The sequence below is a fragment of the Tyto alba genome, unplaced genomic scaffold, assembly GCF_018691265.1.
Source record: "Tyto alba isolate M040663 unplaced genomic scaffold, T.alba_DEE_v4.0 Super-Scaffold_42, whole genome shotgun sequence".
Taxonomy (NCBI): Eukaryota; Metazoa; Chordata; class Aves; order Strigiformes; family Tytonidae; genus Tyto; species Tyto alba.
Genome location: NW_024881318.1, coordinates 9,284,216 through 9,303,626, shown reverse-complemented (window position 1 = coordinate 9,303,626; position 19,411 = coordinate 9,284,216). Strand labels below are relative to the sequence as shown.

At 37.5% G+C, this 19,411-nt stretch overlaps 1 long non-coding RNA gene across 1 annotated transcript; it reads left to right on the top strand.

Moving 5' to 3' along the window:
• Positions 1–516: 516 nt before the first annotated feature.
• LOC116965863 lies at positions 517–18,369 on the top strand. Its single transcript, XR_004409735.1, has 3 exons — positions 517–529; positions 2,135–2,138; positions 18,261–18,369. It is a non-coding gene; the product is annotated as an uncharacterized LOC116965863 (long non-coding RNA).
• The last annotated feature ends 1,042 nt before the right edge of the window (positions 18,370–19,411 follow it).

Below are 19,411 nucleotides of genomic sequence, written 5' to 3'. Positions count from 1 at the left end.
GGACTGCCCTCTAATCCTGACCCATAAACTCTCAACTGGATGATCATCTGCTCCTAGGCAGGGATCCATGCATTCACACTGCTCTCTCCCATCAAGTGCAACTCCACCTCCTTGCTGTTCTGGCCTGTCCTTCCTAGAGAGCCTGTATCTATTCACGGCAGCACTTCAGGCATGTGAGCTATCCAGACATATTTCTGAATTCCAATGAGATCATAGGCTTGCGTCTGCACAGGAATATCTTATTGTCTCCTGCTTGTTCCCAACACAACATGCAGTAGTATACAGGTCCTGCCGAGATGCACCCAGCCATGATGATTTCCCAGAAAAGTTATGAGTAGCTTTGCCCATAATGTTATCCTGCAGGTACTTTCTTATATTAACATGTTTGAGGTGGATCCCTTTCAGCCCTGTTTTGTTAATCTAGATATCTCTTGTCTGAGTTATCCTCTACTGTTTGCTTGCCAAGCTGGTCCACTACTTACTCATTTGACTGTGGGTCATTGTCTCACTCTCTTGTGTCTATCTTAAAGTTCTTTTTACCTAGTCAGCCAGTCTGTTGACAAAGATCTTTTTGCCGCACTTAGTCTCTTCATAATGGTCTTCAATCCTCAAAGAAGGTCCCATGGTCACAAAAACCAATCCTTGTTGTCACACAACCAGTTGCTGACACTCAGAATCCATCTGCTTCTCCTCAAGTTCTTCCCCCACACCAACTGAATCAAGGAGAAAACCACCTGGACCTCCAAGCCTTTGATCATTTCCCTCAGAGTCATCTGCTGGCTCAGATGCCTCTGACTGCAGAAATGTAACCTACAGAGGTAACGTTTCACCCTGAACTTTAATTCTGTGATGCAATTACAGTATGATTTTCAAAAAGGCTGAGGAAATTTCCAGTGGGAACTGAACTCTCTTAGAATTGCTTTTAATAATCCAACCATATTTATTCTGTTGCAGGTTAAATGTCAGAAACTGTATGTGCCTTGTTTTAAAAGTCAAGGTATTATAAGCTAAAACAAAGCTCTCAATACTCACCTATAAATCATGCATCTACAAGTCTTCACACACAGAAAACATAATGAAAAATAATATTCCTTAGTTTTCTGGTTTCCTCTGGAAAATTTGCACATTAAGTCTATCAAAATTCATATGAACAGAGATGATTTTGAAGGTAATCTGGAAATGTCCCCCCTAATATGAGATATTTCAAATTTTAAAGGTAAAAGCATTTTGAAGTTTCAGGTGGAGGATACTCAATTGTAAATTGGCTTTTTCTTTTTATTATTATTATTAAGAGGAAACAGATATGAAGTTTTAATTATTCTATAGTCATTAGGTCTAAATTAAGACTGAACAGAAGGAAAAAGAAAATCGTAGCTCATGTGAGTAGTCTACACATGGGAATGGTGATGATATATGTTTCTCGTGAAAAGCTCTGAGGTGGCCTTCTCATTCATGAATGAATTAGGAGGAAGATTATATGGTCCTTTCTACAGATACTAAAGACTAATCCCACCATTAAGTTTTATAGTTGTAGATGAAACACTGTGCCCATGCAATTTAAATACACATATACATACATACATACATGTATGTATATACATATATGCATGTATATGTATATAGATGTAGGTGTGAATAAATATATATATTATATATATGTGTGTGCATATATGTCCTGCTTGGTTGTTCTTGCTCTTTTATCATTTAAAAGCAGAAAAAAATTAAAACCAGTCCTCTGAGCTATAAACAAGGGCAGTAATGTAATTTGATTTTTATTTATCTGTGTTTACACATGTACATATGTATATGTATTTGTAAGTGTTTATATAATTTTACAATGGGACTCCATTAAACTCTCTGTGCCTCTACAGACTCACCAGCATCAGTGCAGGCTTCTCCATACTTTTACCAACATGTCATTCACTCATGCCCAGACTTGCTCAAATGATGGCTGTTCTCCGTAAGCCAGGTGAGAAAAATGTAGAGCTTAGGGCTGCCAGTACAATGAGAAAAAATGTCTCCTTAGCAATGACCTGTTCCCTCTCCCATGGTGCTGCAATTGATTATAGAGGGAGTTGGACTTGGCTCTCTATCCCCTCCTGGCCTTACATACACATTGATTAATACAGAATAGAGCAGTTTCCCAGCCCTACTTATTAAAATAATACCAGTGGAATGAAATCTAATCTACCTAATAGAAAAAGTTAACCAAGAAAGAATTTTGATGACTGCAAAATGAATAACAATTTTAAAAAAATAAATCAAAGAAAATAACATAGCATATTGGGGTTTTGTTCCTGTTTCCTTCTGAAATAGCACATCAGCTGTCATCTCTCTTCACTAAGAAACCCTAAACCCCAAGAGATCCTGCTTACTTGAGTAAATTAATTATTTAGTGAGTGATGAGTTTCATGACACAGAAGTAGCTAAAATGCCCCAAGGAGATGATGAAGGAGTGAAATCTGTGAAACCATCTTTGGATGAAGAGAGTAGAAAACAGGCCAGTTCTTTCTAAGCTTAGTCCCAAGTGCAGGCTGGCAAACTCTTCTTAGGGCAGTCTGTTGTATACAGTAGTTACTGTATTTTGGCATTCAGATTGGATTTCTCCTGTATACTGTGTTCCCAGAGTGATAATATTGTTATACTGAATAGTGTTTATCTTATTGAGAGATAATGTCCAGGTTGTGTTGGTGACTCTCAGATTTCTCACATGGTATTCCAATTTCTGCTCAGTTTGAAGCATGCATTCCTCAGTCTGCTTGATGAAAAAGGTCCCTCAGTTATGAGCATTTATACTTCATATGAGTTACTATGTACACCTAAGAAGGATCTTGCAACTTAAGCTGATATTAGATTTTCTATTTTCTTTTGCTTTCAAGTTTTCATCAAGAAAATAAATTATTTCCCTAAAGTATCTATGTTTTTCTGCATACATAAAACCAGCAAGTAACACTGAACTGGTGTTTATCTGACAATAATATTCTATTTCAAATCACTTGAATGTCTCAAAGTTGTAAGAAAATTTAGACCCCATCACACCAAAGACACTGTATTTCTGGTAAAACTGATATATTTTTTTTTTTTTTTTTTTTTTTTTTTTTTTTTTTCCCCTTGCAGTGTCCTGCAGATCTGGCTCTGAAAGCACAGGGTGTTTGTGTTAAGAGCACCAAAGAAGGATAGGACACCACGTTAAAACAGGCTGATCTTCCCTAGCTAGAACAGAGGTCAGGACTCCTATGTGCCCCTGAACACAGTCATACAGTTGGCTGGTAACTACTGTTTGGAAAAAAAGAACAAACATGGAGAAATGCTGATTAATAACTACAGGTAATTACTCTGAAATCCTCACAGGGATAAGTGGGTAAAGCACTTAAGAAAAGTAACCACAGTCTTCCTGTAACTGAAAAGATCTAACTTAGTTAGACCTGATGTGTAGGGAGATAGAGGAGCACCTCTGGATAGAATGTAAAAATCAGTGGCATTGATGCCAGTAACGTGGTTACCAGTCTGGAAGCTACACGTCTGTGAAATCAAAATCAGGAAGCCAGGGACCTGTATGGCTAAATTAAAATGGGATTTTAAAGATGGAACATTAAAGATTTATATTAATAAAATAGATGAAACGAAATGAGGGTTGATGTTGCCACAGACACAGGATCACAAACTGTGTCCTTGGCTCAGTCCCTTGAGGCACCACAAATACCCCTGGAGTCCCATTGAGATCAGAAGCTCAAAATAAAGGATCCAAAATATGGAAACTGATATAACCTACAATTGATCCTTGTCTCAGAGATATCAACTCTTCATGTGACATCAGTAATGCAGAATACTGTGAACTGTAGGATAGGTAGAATTGGTAATGGGAGAAAATTTAGTTTAAATGCACTTCAGGTTAAGAGGAAGATTTAGTAGGAAATCTTCAGGTTTTGCCCAAGACTCTCATTCCATGCCAGCATCTACAATTAAATATATTCTTTCAGGTCTGTTTAACTGGAATTAGGAGTAAATTAATATTGTCCCAAGCCAAATTAATTAATCAATAAATTGTTTCATGCTAACAGAAAAAAAAAAATGAATCTTGTCCAGGGTTGTTTTGTTATCTTATGTGCCTTTATGTATACGCTGTTCTGTTGATTCTTTCTATAGTAATTAGCTACATAATGATTTTGGACAGTCGATAAACTCTTCACAACATCAATGGACACCATGGAAGGCCAAATCAGGAAGCCGTAGCAGATGGTAGGACACATGATGGTATTATGTCTGTATTTCTTATCAGCAAACAAATATAATGTTTCAAAAAAATAATTATTTTCAAATAAAGGTTGGAATCCTATCTCTACCTTCTAGGTTTAAGAGTTACACAGAAGGACAACTGTGGTGTGTAGGGTATGGAGAAAGACAAATCTGAAGTTCAGCTGTCAGACTGCATTGAGGACTTTGTGCAAGCTGTTTGCTTTTTCATTTTAAATGGCAAATTGTTCTGGGACCTTAGTACTTACACATATATTTCTCTAAAAATCAGCACTTATTCCTATTCTCCCCTCTATTTTTGTGTTTAAGACATGAACCTAGTAAAATAAAAAAGTCAGGAATAAGAATATAATATTTTGACCTAGTGAAATACCTCAACAAGATGATATCACCAGGTTAAACCCTTTTACCTTGAATGAGACATGAATAATTCAAAGCTTCAAATTATTGTTCAGCCACATAACCTTGTCTGTCAGTCACCAAAGACCACTTTTTCTGTCCCTGTCCAAATTTAATAGGTGTTGATTCCCCTCCTCCCCACTCTGCTTTTTCTGTCTGAGACTTAAATTTACATGGACGTGCTGCTTAGCTGTGGTGACTTGGGTCTGTGCACGTCTCCACTTGACAAACTTTGTCTCTTCTTATTTCATCAGTAGCTATCAACAATCAAGATACATGAAAGCTATGCTGATTGTACATTATTGAAGTAATAATGAAATGCCTTGTTTGAGCTTGCTTGTTTAATGAAGAAAAAAAATGAAACAAAAAATTATTTGCAAACTGTAGCACCTCTAAATGCTACCAAGTGTGATTGCAAAATTTTCAAAGAAAACACGTTAACTCATAAACACTTTCAAACAATTATTTGTTTATCTCTTTTTATGAATTCTGCTGGGGTCAGAATAACTTTGGTGGTAATATTTCAGTTTATAATTCCTCTAGGTTTAGATTCTATACAAACTGTAAACAAGGAAAACATATGAAATAAATATACAAAGAATAATTTACATCTTCAGTATTTGTATTTGTTTAGACTGAAGCTCCAAATCTGATGTCATTCATGTATTAATGAACATGAACTGAAAAAAAATATACAGTAAACCCCATCCCTAATTTTTGGCTTAGTTACAACTCGCCAATCAATTATCTTGCTTGATTTGAATATCAGATGACATAAATCTGTTTGTTGTTATGTTTGTACAAGAGTTCTCATAATGGGGTCCTGACCCACAGCTGCGATTCCTGGGTATTATTGACACAAACACAGTAAAGACCTTATTCCAAGTGATCTTGTACATGTCAGAGCAAATTCACAAGAAATCAAAGGCAAGAAATCAAATCTGAACTAGGACCTGCATAGAGACAAAACAGCTTACCTGCCCTATCTCTGCATGTTACAATGTGTACAAAAGGTGTTCAGATTTCTGCATTTCAGCTTTAAAACTTAATAAATTTATCGTTTCATGCTTTTCTCCTCTTTCATCTATAACGCCACAGAGAGCAGAGGGAATATGGCCAAATATGATTTCTATGATTTACTGCTTTTTCTGGATCATCAACCAGGAAATTTCAGCCATCATCCAGTTCATCTTGTCTAGTGTAGCAACATGACTGATGTACTGAGGGTATTCCCGATTATCCCCAAGATCAGGAGAGAAGAGAGACAGTTTACAGGTACTTTTTCCCTGGTTTAGGCAATGACAATACCCAAATCGACTAAATCTTGAAATATGACACAGTTGCCTTTTCTTGACCCATATAGACCTTCCTACACTTCCTCTGCTACTTCTGGCACCTGCAATACCTTTGAGGTTGCAACCACATAGTGGTTCTGGCTCTTTAGACTCAATACAGTATAGAAGCAAGGCTGACCTCAGTGACAAGAAAACAGTGAGTTTTTTTAGCTTCTCTTCATTGCTTTTACTGGCAAATAAATATGGAGACAATCTTAATTACAAAATTCTTCATAGCTCATTTAAAGACACAAGAATATTATTAGCCTGTAAAGATGGGTTTAACCTATATTACATGACCTATATTAGCAGCTGTAAATTTATCAGCCTATTTGGAAACAATTCAAGTCAACAATGTGGAGATGAGAAACATGGGAAGAGAGTACAAAGGTGCAATGTTTGGCTTGAAGTCTGAAGTCCTCCAAATTTTGCAAAAGACAGGAGAAAATAGGAACATTTTTTTTTTTGTTTCTTTGTTTCAAAATCTTCTCAGAGCCTATTTAATAAAGATAAGACAGACAATCTAAAGCCTTACATTTCTAGTTTGGGACCCTCATTAACTCTTGATGTCTTCTATTTCAGGCTGGGTGATTTTTATTTCCTTTGGTAAAGCTACACTTACAATATTTTATGTTCACAGCAAAAGAAAAATAAGACAAGATTATTTTATATATGATCCTACTCAGAAGTCAAACTTTTGGAGTCCTGGTCTTACAGATGCCTTATGGGTCTTATGTAAGCCTGATAAGACGGGGTAAAATGGGGACCACAAAATGTCTTCCGTGAATATTTAGCCTGTTAAATACTCTGGCTGATAAATTAAAACTAAAAAGTTCCATCTCATCTCAGTAAGCCCACCTTACTCTTAAAGTAGCTTCTCACATATGTGTTAGAGGCCGGTGTTTGGGAGCAATTAAGTGGTTCACTTTCACATTACTGATAGCAAACTCAGAACTTTAGTAGAGACATTTAAATTTATATGTATTTCTCAAAGAAAAACAAAACAAAACAAAACAAATCCCACACTATAGTATTGGAACTGATGTCATGTTTCTGAAGGAAAATAAAATGCTCAGTGTGTGACTTCATAGATAAAACAATTAAGAGGATTACCATGCTTAGATATTATTGAGAAATATTTATTTTTGGTTTCTGCATGTCATGTTAGGCCTGCAGATTTAACATGACATGCAAGAGAGAATTTTCTCTGGAGAAATTAAGCTTTCTTTGTGGTTTATCATAATGCTTAAGGTGTGATTAGAAGTAGACACCGTTGTCAAACATCTGTCAAAGTGCTGGAAGAACTAGCAAATAGAAATCTGGAAGGTGAGTTAAGAAAATAAGAACAAAATGTCACCTGCTTACTAAAAATTAATAAATTTTACTTTAAGAATAGACAAGGGTTCAAGGGAATAATTCTGGTTTGTATCTAAAACAGAAAAAATGTGTAAAGAGTGGAAAAAAGAGAAAATGAAAAAACCATAAAAACCAATAAAAGATAAGTACAAATAGAGAGAATATAAAGAAATGTGAAAGCATAAGTAAAGAGTGGGAAAAAAGGGCAGAAAAAAAGGACATCGTCTCTATGACCCAAGAAAATGACCCAAATAAATACCACAGTGCTTACATAACAGACAGAATTAGCAAAACACTGATAGTACGGCTAATGGAAATATGGAAAGATTTTTGTTACACATGCAATGACACAAAAACTCTAGGGTAGAAGTACACCATGAAGCCAGTGAAACTCTAGACACTAACACAGCTTGCAAAGCCTCTTCTATTTCAAGATAAAATAGAGAAGATGGAGTTCACTGAAACAGAATAGAGCTGTCAAAATCTCAGCTCTGGAGGAACCATCACCTTTCAATTAAAATAAAATTCCAGATTTAAGACTTGTGTCCTTAAATATAAAAGTAAGCACGGACAAATCACGAAATTCTGCAAAGTCTCCCATCCATTTCTAATTTTTTCTTTTTCTGGGATTGAATTATCAGATAGTCCTTAATATTCTAGTCTTGAGTTATTTATTCCCTGCGAGCATTGATTAATTTTGAATATTGGTGGGGTAGGACACACATCATACCTTCATATCACATTTTATTCTCCCTTATGCAACATTCAGGCCTGGGGTTTATTTACCTTACACCACCCAAACCCTCTATAGTTTGTCAAGTCTTTATAGATTTTTCCATAATGTTCATCACTGTAGTATCCAAATGTCTAGCAGAGGTGCACAAATTCACCTCTTCAACCCCTCTGTGAGGCAGGACAGCATTTCTCATTCTCTTTGAATCTGATACTGAGGTGAGCCACTGGGTGTTGTTGATGTGCAACATGATTCAAGGGCCTGTTTCCAACTGAAAGAAATCAAAGGAATTTCTCTGTTAACTTGACTGGGTTTTGAATCACCCTGTGTATCAAGAAATCTTCATCATTTGGTTTACATCAGATCAGAATAGACCTGGGTTGGCCACTAGAATAGTAATTCTATCATTTTATGCTGTACAATACTTAAGGGAAGACTGTAAGCTATTTCTGTAATAATAAAGTCTAACTAGTACTCTAACAAAAACTCGAGCTGAGACGTGCTTTGACAGCAAGACCAGTGAGGGTCTATTCCCCAGAGATAATTTGCATTCAGTCACCCTTTTTTGTAGCCTAAGATAAATTACTGACCTTTCTCTTTGCTTGCTCTATCAAGCAAATTGTTGAGTTCACCCTTATAACCTAAAGAGGCTTAACTCAGGACAACTGCATCTAACCTCTAAGTCTGAAAATTGCCTGAAAGAAATGACCACTTACTGAGTGATGCACCTGGTTATGTATGGCTAGATTGACTCTTAAAGATATTATATGACAGCTGGAAATCATCTCACCTAACATGCATGTCTAAAAAGCAATTTGTTTAAGGTAGGTCAGGTGTCTGGGCTCTCCCTGGTGTCACATGAAAGACTGGCATCATGAGAGAGGGACTCATCTGGAGTCAAGTGCCTCTCTTTCCCCATCACAAATTCTCTTAACATGCATTATGGGATATTGGTCTATTAAAAATATTAATACATTACTCTAGAACACAGTTTTGACCATTTCCACTAAATCCTGTTCCTCTTTTAAATTATATTTTCTGTGCTCTTCATACAAAAAGCAAACTAAAATAATAAGCAAACTTTCATGCAGTTACATAAAATATTATGTTCTGTTTTGATTAGGACTTCTTTTAAGATCCTAATTTTCCCACAGCTGGTGATAAACATTCAGTGGAGTCTGTTGTCTTTAAGGAACCTTGAATTTAGCTTGGAGATGGCTTGTGCTTCTAATTAGGAGGTCTCTGGCATCTGGTCAGAGTTTAATTCACATGTCTTAAAGCAGTTAATGTATAGTGGCATTCAAGATGAGGCTAATCATCCACAGTCTGCCCATACAAGCGATACAAGTAAAAAATGTGTCACTTAATGAGCCTGAATCAGATCTCAGTTAAATCAATGTACAACATATGCAAACAACTGTTCCTGACATTAATAGGGTTCCTTTGGATTTACCACTGGTGCAACAGATTGAGATCTGTCCTGTTATATTGCATTAATTATGTATTACTGTTACAATCTAATTATCTCCCTGATTGTCTTCTGACCATTACAGGGGTATCTGTATGCCCAACCCCAATCCTCCTTGCCATCCACACTCATTAATATTGGATAACAGCAGAACATGAGGACGAGTTTACATCACCAGAACAGCAAGTCATCTAGCCCACGTTTCTCTTTTCAACACTAGCCAAGAGTAAGTGTTTAGGAAGAAAGTGAGCAAGACAAAAATATTTGATACAGAAAAGTGTCAACAGAGCAGGGAATTCAAAATATTCTGTCTAAAATAATAATATTCTGAAGTTTACAAGACTATAGGATTTAGATATCACAGAAAAGAGATTTCAGGTGGAAATAATAGAAATAATCCTTTTAAAAATAATTATTACTTCTTTTCTGAGAGTTTGAAGAAAGCCAAAATCTTCGGTCTAATTTTTCAAATATTTTGACCAGAAAAAAACAATAAAATAGAAAAGTAAATTTTTCACGTTTATTTCTTAAGCATTTCACTTCTTCATTTCAAGATGCAGTTTGTTGTTTAGAAAAGTGACAATTAGTAAGGTTTTTACAATATAAATTAGTAATCAATAACATATATCTAACAGAAAAAAACTTTTAAAACCTGAAATATTTTACATTTTTATCATAAAATCATAGAATGGTTTGGGTTGGAAGAGACCTTAAAGATCATTTAGTCCCAAACTCCCACTGCCATGTTCAGGGACACCTTCCACTAGACCAGGTTGCTCGAAGACCCATCCAACCTGGCCTTGAACCCTTCCAGGGAGCGGGCAGCCACAGCTTCTCTGGGCACCCTGGGCCAGCGCCTCACCACCCTCACAGAGAAGAATTTCTTCCTTATATCTAATCTAAATCTACCATCTTTCACTTTACAGCCATTACCCCTCATCCTAGCCCCACACCCCCTGACCCAGAGTCCCTCCCCACCTTCCCTGTCCCCCCTTTAAGCCCTGGGAGGCTGCTCGAAGGTCTCCCCGGAGCCTTCTCTTCTCCAGGCTGAACCCCCCAAACTCTCTCAGCCCGGCCTCCCAGGGGAGCTGCTCCAGCCCCCCCAGCATCTCCGTGGCCTCCTCTGGCCCCGCTCGAGCAGCTCCGGGTCCTTCTGCTGTTGCGGGTCCTAGAGCTGGACCCAGCACTGAAGGTGGGTCTCCCCAAAGTGGAGAGAATCCCCTCCCTCACCCTGCTGGCCATAATTCTCTTGATGTGTCTCAGGGTAGAGTTGGATTTCTGGGCTGCAAACACACATTTCTGGGTTGTATTGAGTTTCTTGTGAACCAACACCCCCAAGTCCTTCTCCATAAGGCAGTTTTCAATCTGCTTAATGTCGAGCCTGTATTTGTGCTTGGGATTGTCCTGACCCGTGTGTGGGACCTTGCACTTGGTCTTGTTGAACCTCATAAGGTTCACACAGGCCCACCTCTCAAGCTTATCAAGGTGGCACTAGATGGCATCCCTTCCCTCCAGTGTGTCAAACACACCACAGAGCTTGGTGACATTGGCAAACTTGATAATCAAAAAATAATAATCATTTGGTATCTATTGCAAACCTTTCTTTGTTATTATTAGGCCTAGAATTTTGTGACTAGATGATGAACCAAAGGATCAGTTATTCCCACAACTTTCTAAACAGCTGGAACATGCAAAGCCTGAGTGTACCAAATTGATAGGTGTTTGCTTCTGGTAGACAATATCTGGGGAAGCGCTTGAGGAGACCAGACAAAGAAGCTCATCCTGTAACATACCACTGGGATGTGTATGAAGGTGAAAAAGTCAGTCAGAAATCTCTGTTTCAATGCTGCCTGAGCATTTCTCTCTCGGCATGTGCAGCTGATGCTGCTCAGGTCCTCAGCAGCTGCTCCATCACTGGAGGATGATCCCAGGAAACTTTCAAAGAATACAGGAAGAAAAGATTTTGGGGAAAACAGAACTAAGAAATGAAGAGAAGAAGAAAAAAAAAAAAAAGAAAAAAGTTAAAAAAAAAGGCTTGTAAGGAGTTACAGGAACACAAAGAGCAGAAACGTCAAGTGTTACTCTGTGCCTCTGGAGATCCACTAGCAAGGCGAGGACGTGAGCAAACCTATCAATGCAATGCTTGGCACGGACAGACACCTGGGCTGAAACCAAGGTCAGAATTACTTTCCCCAGCCTCTCTCTCCTGAAAAAAAATCAGGACCTCTTTATACTTTTATGTACAGGTTATAAAGTAAAATATTTAAGATGCAATAAAAGCATTATTAATAAGATGAAGCTTGTGATGCATGTAACAGTGTGTGTTGAAATCAGTGGAGCTGTTCTTGTATGAAGCTGCATTATCACAGCAGTAAATAGGGTTTCGGTTATGCAGTGATGGGCTTTTAAGCTCACAGAGGCAGCCAAATCAGAGTTGAACAAGTTTGATAAAGTCTCTTTGTATTTGTGTCTTGAAATTCAAGAGATCGTCATAACTAAAAGATCTGCCTTAATGAAAACAGGAAAGGGAAGATCAGAGAAGATTTATTTCCTATATGCTTACTGTATTCATTTATATATATTTAATTTTGTAACCTCAAGAGTAATAGCAGGAGCAAATATTTTGATAGTCTAATGCATTATTAATCGTAGAATAAAGTCAGGGAACCAGAAAACTTTGGCACCTTATTCTAAGACCACATGAAAAACACTGCACATAAATGACAGGCAAAATAAGCAACCTGGCATCTTACTGAACACAGAACATGATGTGTTGCAAAACCAAGAGGCAGCTCTGATTTATCCAGTGAAATTTGACATTTCCTACAAGCCAGCATTGGCTTAACATTAATTAAAGATTCTCATGAAAGTGTTATCTATTTTTCCCCCTATTGTTGTCACTTTCTGTAGCCTATTTTTCTGAAATGCTGCGGTTTGTGGATATGTATAAACCTGAATGATAGACCTGAATAGCTGACTCCAAATGTCAGAAAGGCTGTATGTGCCTGGTAATCAAAACAGAGACTTCTCCTTTATTAATATTGTTATGCAGTTTCATGGAAGGGCATGTTAAACCTGTGACCTTCAGAAAGTCACGGAGAGTTTGAGAGAAAGGTGGATTTTAAAGATCAAAGTAGGTAAAAATGAGACAAAATTAATAACATTTTTTTTTCCTCTCTGACAATTACTTCCTTTCCTGTCCATGAAGAGGTAGGAAGGAAAGAAGTCTCTTTCTTTTAAACATCAGTTGACAATATTATGACGTTTTGCTTGGGTCTTTGAAATTCAAAATAGAAATTTGGTCTGCTCTTGAATGACACACATGTGCACAGCATTGCTAACGCTTTCTTCCCTAATTAGTGCTCTTTGGACTCTTGTACCAAGGGTTAAACTATAGCTTGAATTTTCTATGCTCATACAACAGTTAACAATATGAAAAAATAATCTTTAAAAAATGTGACTAACATTTATCTTGTCTAACTCTAGCCAGTTAAAACTGTGTGTTTCTAGTCATAGCCCATTATTTAAACTGTCTCCACAGTCATAAGCGAGAGCAAGGTACCACCAGCGTGGAATTCATCCCATCTTAAAATAGATATTTAAAATGTGTGTGATGAATCATTCTCTGAAGAGACCTTTTTCTCTCCTTTTATTAGAGAGGAAATTTAGGTGACTACCTTAATTAAATGACTAATTTTTATATGGCTAACGTTAGGTGAGGTGAATCCCAGATGAAAGGAAGAACATTACAAAGCTAATCATATTTCTCTTTTTCTTTTTTTTTTTTTTTTTTTTTTTTTTTTTTTTTCCTTTGTAAACCTGGAAGGAAAAATTCCATGCCTGATATCTGCATGTACTTCTGCACTCTGTGAAAAGAGATGCAGGACAGGCACAACACAAAAAGGAAAAGAGGTATCAGGAAAAAGAAAAGGAGCAGTGTCAAAAAAGTGATTTCTATGGAGCTAGTAATAAACTGGACAAGTATAAAAGTAAACTTGCACTACAAAATCCATACCATACTTGTATTATTCAGAAATTGGTTTAGGTTTCTAAATTAAAAATATTTTTGTAAGATTCCCACTAGTTAAAAGAACACATCTTGTCAAATTATATCTCTGATTCCTCTCATTACTTTGAGGAAGTAGTCTGGGATATGTCCAGACACCCTAAATTCCATCCAAGCCCCTGTGCTACTCAATACAGAAATCCTAGAGCTCCAAACACCTAATTCAGAAAGCTTGTGGAATGTGTGTGACACAAAGCAATTTATGTTCCCAGAATACAGCTCTTGTACCCTTCATGACCTAATTTCCCCATCTGTAAGATAAGCACTGTGATATTTGTGTCTCTTGTAAGGGTGTTAAAAAGCTTATTTTAAAATTGATTCTAGCATTTGCTTTTTATATACCTTGTATGGGAACTGTTACAAAACTAAAAAATATTTTAAATTATTAACACAATAATATTTCTGGAGCTTACTTTTACGGAGAAGCATAAGCTAGTAAAAAATAAATATCAATTCATATATTGAAAATGCACAGTATATAAAAAAAAAAAAAAGAATCATCATTTTCAGGCATCATTATAATTATATATATACTTATTATCTTTCAAAACAACTCATCAGCTCTGAGAAGAATGACATAAATTTCTTTGTGATTGGACAGAAATTGACAAAATACAAGGATTTCAGTTGTCAGCATCTTATCTATCCTTCAATTTTATTCATATACTATTTATACAGGATTAAAGAAAATTAACATTACTTTGTGACGGTAGAAATATTTCATGATCAGTGAAGATCTAGAAGGAAAAATGAAAGAATTATTTTCTCCTGTATTTATTCTGAGAAAACAGAATTGGTATGAACACTGCCAGGTATGGCATTTTATACTGACAGAAAATTTGATTTCTTTCAGTGTCTGAGTGAATGCTGGATTCAACCTCACCTTTAACTACCACCTATGTCTATTTGAAGAAATGTAATCTGGCCCAGAAGTCATGTTCTGTGTAGAGATGGAGACCCATACACAAACAATCGTCTGAGTTTTAGTATACATACTCATGTAAAAGAAAAAGTGATATTTTTAAGTGATGATTTTCCTTCTGTGTTGTCTTAAAGCGTGGGATATGCAAGGTGTTAATGTGTAGATTTACCAAAAGAAAAATATCTACAAGAATGACAGGAGAACATGTCAAAAAGACATAAAAATATGTATACTAGGAATAGTTCACATCGAGAAATGCTATTGCTAACTTTTGTATGAACAAACAGGGAGATAGAGTTACATCCTCCAAGCATTTATGATCTTCCAATCAATCTCACTGAGTTATGAGTACCCTTCAAGAGAAAAGCTATATATCTGTGAATGTTTTTAGCAACAGTAATTTAAGCAAGCCTGGAAGTGTAAGTCTGACATTTGACATTTGACTGATTTTCTTTCTTGCTAACCTTTGTACTGAGCCACAGGGTCTAATGTGCCCTCATTTACATCTCTGTTCTCAAGTCTTGTACACTTTTCCCAGGCTTGTCACATACCTTTAATCTTACTTATTCCTATTGTTAATTTTCCCCATGCAAGTCTTCTTCCCTGACATGACACCTGAAGCAATCCCTGGGGCGTCTCCACTCTCTACATGCCCCCAGTCCATATTTAGTGGAAGGAAAGAGACATTTTGAAGCAGCATATTTAAGGATCTCTAAGAACATAAAAATGTAAGACCAAGTATAATGAGTCAAAAAGGTCCCTGTAATGTCTCCAACATCAGTCAAGACTGGATGCCAATGAAAAAGTGCAATGTCAGAGCAAGAATGTATGATCCTACCTCTAATCTCTCTCCCAGCCACTTACTAATTGAGGATAAAAAAAGTTTTTGAGACAGGAGTGTTTTCCATGCATCTACTGCATGAAATTGATGTTTTTTTTTCTTGCAAACTTGTCCAGTCTCCTCTTAATCACTTCTCAGTTTTTAGTATCTGCAATATCTCTCGGAAAGGAGTTCCACAGCTGAATTTCTCTGCTTATATCTAGAAAATCCCAAGAAGAAATACATGCTAGGAGTACACTGGTGTTGCAGTCCATGACTAATAATCATTCTTGTAAAGGGGACAAATATGGAACAAATGAATGGTATTGTGTAGTGGCAGCAGAGAAGACCTCGCTGGTAAGTCTGTGTTTGATCCCTGAGTGAGATCTGCATTTTCTTGTCATGTAGCTGAACATGTGTGAAGCTTTATGCTGTTTCACAGGTTGTACCTGCCTTGGAAACACACCAACAGCAATGTTTCTCAAAGCCTATATCCTTCAAGTTTGTTGGAGAGTGCTTTCCTCTCTTCTTCTCCTCACATGGAAATATACATGTAAAAGAAGACAATAAATTAGTATTCTTTTGTTTTGTAATGTCTCATTGTCGTGGTTTGAGCCTGGTCATCAACCAACGACCACAGCTGGTCACCCTACCTTCCCCCTCTGCACCTGGGAACTGGGGAGGGGATTAGAGGGGTGAAGGGAGACTCGCAGGCTGAAATAAGAACAGTTTAATAATGGCAATAAAATTAGAACAATGACGATGATAGGGGGAAAACAAAAAGAAATGTATAAACAGGCAATGTACAGCGTAATTGCTCATCACCCGCTAACCAATATCCAGCCCGTTCCCGGCCAGCGACCCCGAGATACCAAGATCCCACAATCGCAATCCCGGAAGCGAGACAGCCCCTTCCCAACCACCCCTCCTTTATATAGTGAGCATGACGTGCCATGATATGGAATATTTCCTTGGACAATTAGGGTCAGGTGCTGTGGCCATGCTCCCTCCCTGCTCCCTGTGTCCTTGCGCACTGGCAGAACATGGGGAATCAGAGAGTCCTTGAAGTCTCAGCAGCAGCTGAAAACATCAGTGTGCTATCAGCGTTCTTCTTATACCAAACCCAAAGCTAAATCCAAAACACAGCACTCATCTAGTCTCTGAAAAGGAATATTAAATCTATTTCAGCCCAAACCAAGACACTCATCTGTTTTGTAGAAAAGTGAGGAAAGGAAATGACTCCACTCTGTAGGACTTTCTTAAACTGGCATCTTTCTACTAATAGCTAGCAAGACTCATCCTCCAAGTGTGGATTAAGTCCCCCATTCATCCTCTCTTGCTTTTTGGATGTGCAAGGTCTGAAAGTGACTCTTTTGCACTGGAGAAAAACCATGATCCCTAAATTACAGACAGCAGCAGGATTATCCTCAAAATAGAAGAAATAACAAGCCAGCTAGGCTAACATGGAGCCTGTGTAAGAGCTAGCAAATGTAAAATAAAATGTCTGCAAAATAACCTTATGATATTTAGTCAAAGGATCAGACTCACTTGAAATTATCCTATTAATGCACATTTACAGGGCAAGAGGCCTGCAAATATAGATGTCAAGGGAAAATTAGAGCTATGAAAATATCTAACACACACTGAGGAATGGGGAGGGTGGGGAGCTTTCTGATAATGGAGCTAGAGCGAAAAAAAAAAAAAAAAAAAGCTGTCTTGGTTTTAAGGTGACGCTTCCTGTCATCTTTTTCCCTCTCTTCCTTGACTGAATGTGGCCATTAATTGTGTGAATCGAACAGTTGCTATGGCTAAATTGGACAGGAACCTCAGGAGGTCAAAGCATCCCTGCTTGTTAAAGCTACTGCCACGTTTTACAGTTTTACAAAATGTCAGAGTCCATCATGTTGCAACTTTGCTGCTGAGGATCCTGTCTCATAAAACAGTTGCTTTATGAAACTTTCAGGTAAAATCTCAAATCTGCAACTGAGTCAAAACTTCCCCCTCTTCTTTTCACTTCTCTTTACATTTTTGCTTACAAGCTTGTCATAACCCTATGAAAGTTTCTTTTCCTTTTTACTGTATCCTTTTTTTTTTTTTTTTTTTTCAGGCAGAACCGTAGGTTCAGAGGACTTGAGTGACAGCCACCTCTGTTGCTTTCCCACCATTGCAACACCTCAGATTGTTAGAAATGGGCAATTAATATAACCACTAGGGTTTAAAATTTGACATTCAACTTCTGCTGTGCCTCTATGGCCATGAACAGCTGTCTTCCTTCCAAGGGAAACACAGAAATGTGTAGTATCCGTTATCCCAATGAACTGAGTTCTCTCTCAAGCACTCTGTGATGGTAGTTTCATTTCATTCTACTTTTTTCAGCTCCAAGATAGCAGTGCTCTGAGATGAATTCATACAATAGAAAGACTAAGAGGTATTTTAAGCACTGTCCTAAATAATGACACCTCTAATCCACAGCATAACACAACCAGTTCTCAATGTTTCTGTGATCTAGTAATAGTTGTGATATTTCATCACATAAAAATTCTGTTTGTATTTGGAAAAATAAATTTTTATTATGGTACCTTGTGCTAGGGTTTCATAGAAGCACAGAATGGTTTGGGTCGGAAGGGACCTTTAATGGTCAGCTAGTTCCAACCCCCCCGCCATGGGCAGGGACACCTTCCACTAGACCAGGTTGCTCAAAGCCCTGTCTAATCTGGCCTTGCACAATTCCAGAGATATGGCATCCACAACCACTTTCGGCAACCTGTTCCAGTGTCTCACCACCCTCATAATAAAAAATTTCTTCCTTACATCTAATCTAAATCTACCCTATTTAGCTTAAAACCATTGCCACTTGTCTTATCGCTAGAGGCCTTTGTAAAAAGTCTCTCTTCATCCTTCTTTTTAGCCCTTAAGTATTGAAAGGCCTCAGTAAGGTGTCCCCAAAACATTCTCTTCTCCAGGATGAACAACCACAACTCTCTCAGTCTTTCTTCATAGGAAACATGTTTCAGACCTCTGATCATAATACTATTTTTTATTTTGTAAGTGCTGATATTTCTTGCAGCAGAATTGTTTTTTTAATGTTTCAATAATCCTGGAAGTTGATGTTCTTCACTTTACTTTCCATTTTTTCGTCATGACCATTTCAGCAAGAAATTTTTTTTTCTGGAGTGTGAACCGGGATCCTTATGTCCATTCTGATAATTGAAATATAAAAAGGAGAATGCTTTGCTGAACTCCCACACCAAACCTGGTGCAGAGGATGGAGAATAAGAAACAAGACTTCTTTTTTTCCTGTCCTGCATGTGATTTCATCTCTTTTATGATTACCATTGGGACAGAGATTGGTGTATGTTTTCAGGAAGATCAAAACATAACTTTCAACATCTTTTACTTTTTAAGTTGAGGATGGGTATGCTGAAATGTTATGAAAACAAGTGCTGACTCCTCTGCTATGAAATATGCTTCTTTCTAAAATTTGTGTTGTCGAAGAAGCTCTGAACCCCTCTCTGGGCAAGGGTTTCATTGCTCTGAGTATTAAATAACAGCTGCAATAACTCTATTATCCTTGTCATGAAGAACAAGACCCTAGAAGCAATTCTGTGCATCAGCTGAAGATGCTACTGTGTCCCAGGAGCTATGCCCCCACTAGAAATCTAAACATTATCACAATAAAGTCCTGAATACTGTGCTGTATTCAACTGTGTTTAAGTTATAGTAGTTAATAGCTAGCATGCTTCTTGTATGTTTTTAGCCCATGACAACATATCCCAGGGTCCTAGATATTCAGAAATATGTGTAGCATAAAAAACCAATGTTCTCAATAGGCATCAAGGATCAGACCACATGATTCTGGTGGGAAAGCAGGTTTAGCTGCATAGGTACAAGCTAATGCACTGTTGGGGTGCCTTGAAACTGGGATCCATTATTGGATCAGTACAGATGCAGGTAGTGTCCCATTACCCAAGAGTCCTGGGTTTGAGTGGTGGAGTTTTTTGGTAGCAGGGGAGGAGGCTATAGGGGCAGCCCCTGTGAGAAGCTTCTCAAAGCTCCCCC